The sequence below is a fragment of the Odocoileus virginianus genome, chromosome X (genome assembly GCF_023699985.2).
Source record: "Odocoileus virginianus isolate 20LAN1187 ecotype Illinois chromosome X, Ovbor_1.2, whole genome shotgun sequence".
NCBI lineage: Eukaryota > Metazoa > Chordata > Mammalia > Artiodactyla > Cervidae > Odocoileus > Odocoileus virginianus.
In genome coordinates this window covers 51,287,162-51,291,165 of record NC_069708.1, presented here as the reverse complement: position 1 = coordinate 51,291,165, position 4,004 = coordinate 51,287,162, and the positions used below count along the sequence as shown (strand labels likewise).

Genomic DNA, 4,004 nt, shown 5'->3' with positions numbered 1-4,004 from the left:
TTTGATCTTGGTTCACAGAATTTTTGTTAAGCTGATTATGAAGCATAAATGTTCCCTGAAATCTCTTATCCCATGAAGAGTTGGCAATATCACTATTAGAAAAGAAATAATTTCATTTGTACTTGATCAACCTATTGACAGTTAGGAGATTAACTACTAGTAGCTACTTCCTCCAAAGCTGTCTAAGAAGATGTGGAATTCACTGTGCTTCACTGTTAAATAAGATACCAAAATGAAAGTTCTGACAATAATTTCATTAATTTATTCCCTGCTTAGATAAATTTTTTCTGCTTTCAATCTGTAAAACTAATAATTACACAGATTATTCCTCTGTTTTATTTGTTGGTATCATTTAAGACATACTAAAACATTAACTGTATTAATAAAAATGCTTCAAACCTGATCCAAAGTCATTTGTGCTGTGTACATATGCCAGGAGGAATAAAATGGAAAAAATAGAGTTGATACCTGTTGGGAGGTAATACACTGTCTTCCATGTAAAAATCTTGATTTACCACGATTTCATGAGCAATGCTAAGCTTAGAAATTTCATTAACTGTTTCTATCAGATCCATGGCAGAAAGTACTTCAGGTCGGCTTGCTGGAAAAAGGCATAGAGATCAGTAAACAGGGAACCCACACAAATAGAATTTCTTTTCATCAGAGATACACTCAGCCAAATAACTTCCTCAAATTTAGATTTATCAAACAGATCTTAAGCAGATTCACTCGATCATTATAGTATTTGAGGTTTTCTGAACTCTTTGCCGTTCAACAGCTCTAGAAACTTGCAGAGAAGTCAGAAATGAGGAGAAGTTACCTTATGAAAAACAAAAAGTGAAACTTATTTCAAAAACTTTTGCCTAAACTGTCAAAACAATAAGTGAAATATAGCAAAGAAACAATGAATAAGTTGTGGTTTATAAAGTAAACCTTTAGCTAGAATTTACTTTTTATACTTACTGTTTTATCTACAGATAAAAAAAATATTTTTCTATCTACCATCAGGTGCAGAGAGCCAACTGTATAATGAACTCAGAAAGTGGTTCCTAAATCCTTTTTCTACCTCTGATGAGAGAGGAAGAGACATAAAATGACAGTCTCCTTACAGATAACACCGTAAGTATTCATATATGGCTCTAAAGCTGAACCATTCTTAAAGCATTGTTCCAAAATCTTGGGATTCCACAGACCAATAAAATTCACACACAAAAAATGAGTGATAGTAATATGCCAATTTTAATTTTTCCACATATGGGTATTGTGACAAAAAACCCACCTTACCATAATCCAAGTAATTATTTTGTAAAAAATAAAAAGTATATTTCAACATCTCAAAAAGCAAAAAGAAAATAGTCAGAATTCAGCAATCTTTAAATTGCATCAATTTAACTTTATTTTTAAAACCTATGATATTTCTGCTTTATTTCCTTCAAGATTGGTAAGAACTTTATTACACACTCTCATAGGAATTAAGGAATGACTTTCTGAGTTAATTATACAGTTGGCTCTCTGCACCTTAAGTTTCAACCCATGGCAGATAAAAAACATATATTTTTTTAAATTTCAGAAAATTCCAAATGGCAAAACTTGAATTTGCTCCATGCTGGTAACTATTTACATATAATTTATATTGATGGTATTATAAGTAATCTAGAGATGATTTATATTATACAGGAAGATATAAGTAGGTTATATGCAAATACTACACCATTTTACATAAGGGACTTAAGCACTATGGATTTTGGTATCCTGAGGGGCTAGAGTGATGAAGAGTCCTGGAACCAATCTCTTGTGGACACAGAGGGATTTTTGTACAGACTAGTTAGTTACAGAGAGATAATAGTAAGCACACACAGTAGTTACAATTATTACTTGGTATATAAAATAAAACTATTTTCTCTTTCACTCTCAACACTGTTCCATAATTTGTTCTAAAAGAACTACTTATAACCAAAAATATAAAACTCATCTAAGAACCCTAAAACTTCACCAAGGAGATGATCTACTTATGCAAATTTACTTCTCATTTAAAAATTTTTCAACAGAAGTTAGTATCATCAATCAATATCTCCTTTCCACTCTAACTAAAAGGCTACATATGTTGAAATATATCATTTATTCAATTCATTAAGTCATTTATTTGAGAGACACTATGAATTAATAATTGTTCCACTCCATTTACTAGCAGTGACCCTAAATGACCACTAGAAAAACATTCATGACTCAACAATATTGTGGCTCCCAACTATTTTTCTTATTTCTGTCTTCAAGAGGTTAGAGCAAGTCACTACATTTGGACATATCTTCAGATTTATGTTTGGTCGAATTCACTGGCAATTTTCATAAGAGAATTGCAATTTGAGTTCCTATGAGATTGGACTAGTCAAACAAAAATCTCAAATAAATGCCTACCACAAGATGTAGAAAAGACCTCATGATTCTATGCATCTGTTATTATAGATCTAAAACATTACCCTAGAGCAGTGATAATTCTTATGTCAACAAACTGCTTTGGGAGTGGACAGAACACAATTCCAGCACTAGGTAATTAAGATTCTCTCAAATCCATTCTAGATTTATCATTTACAATCTATAAAATCAAAATATAAGAATGCCACCAATTTCCCATGTTTTGAACTAACTCAGACACGCTCAGGTCTTGTCAAATACAAGTCATTATGTTTTGTTGGCCTCTTTCTCGAGAGTTAAAATATCTTTTAATTTTACTTGACAATCAGGGACCTAGGTCCAATATGTAAAGATTAGTGGGGGAAAAAGACAAGAAAAAGAATAATATGAAAGAGGAGTTAGCAGAAGGATGAGGAGTGAAAAACATAAAGTTGTGAGAGCCTTCTATGCTCCTTAAAGGCACTTAAACCACATGCTATCTATTCCTTTAACCTAGCTGCTATCGAGCACTACCCAAGGAAATGATGACAGAATTCCAGACCTACCAGCAGAGTGGTCATCTAAACAGAAGCTCTGGTTTTCTTGGGTTTGCTCTGGTGTTTCAGGCTTATGGGTTCCATTCTCTGCTTCATTAGAATCATTCTGGAGCACAGTTTTTTCCATCTTGGGCATCTTGATGGTATCTGGAATTAGGGCAAAAAGAAGAGGCAAGCTGTTAGTGGTGGAAGATTTGGCTCTGATACAGGGAGGCGGACAAGAGGGCTCTTCAGTTGCCAGTCTGTGCTTTGAATCTGTGGCTCTAAGTTGTGGTTGGGGACAAGGGTTTCAAGGGTCTCTTTTGGAATAGCTATGTTTCTCAAATAGCCTTGAGGGAAGGAGAACAGTAAGTCTAGTAGAGTCGCCTTTCCTGAAATTCAAGAAAGTTAGCATTGGGTAAGAAGGAGAGAAAATCAAGGCCCAGAGATGGACAATAACTTCAACAAGAGACTTCCTCAAACTCAGTTGTCTTTAATTAGTCTGGGAATAACCCCCTTCCTCCTTAACTTCTGCCCCAGACTTGCTTTTGGTTATGAAGAGGCCTGGCAGCTGGACTCAGGCAGCAAGACATCCCTACAGCCCTCGGGACCCTGACCCCTCACCTCAGCCCAGTGCTCCACCAGCTGCCCCTCGGTTGTGTGTGTTAGCGAGGCCCCTCTGCCTCTCCAGTGCGGTCCTGGGGCATACCATGTGGGACAGGACAGGAGGGGAGATCAGCAGGAAGGGGCTGAACACAACTGTAGAGATGATGAAAGCAACCCAGTATACACCCCTGCCAATGACTCTAGGTAGAACAGTCCGAAACGTGAAAACAAAGGGTGTCCAGGTAACATAAAGGGTCATGTGCCCAGGGTACCATGGGAACCTAGAGAGCAGGCAAGGCAAGAGGGGATGCAACATTTGGTAATAGAACAGGTATGCAGCTGAGATTCTCCAGGAAGAGAGTTTTCAATTAATCTTCTCAAATCCTGTGCCTCCCCTCCAGGCAAAAACTGTCCAAAGCTACTATCCTCTCTGCCTGGCCGGGGGGCGGGCGGGGAGGGGGGGGGAGCATT

At 36.9% G+C, this 4,004-nt stretch overlaps 1 long non-coding RNA gene across 1 annotated transcript; it reads right to left on the bottom strand.

Moving 5' to 3' along the window:
• Positions 1 to 281: 281 nt before the first annotated feature.
• On the bottom strand, positions 282 to 3,633 carry LOC139033169 (uncharacterized). The gene is made up of 3 exons (XR_011485788.1): positions 3,552 to 3,633; positions 2,958 to 3,095; positions 282 to 601 (listed from the first exon to the last, which is right to left on the bottom strand). It is a non-coding gene; the product is annotated as an uncharacterized lncRNA (long non-coding RNA).
• Positions 3,634 to 4,004: the final 371 nt, after the last annotated feature.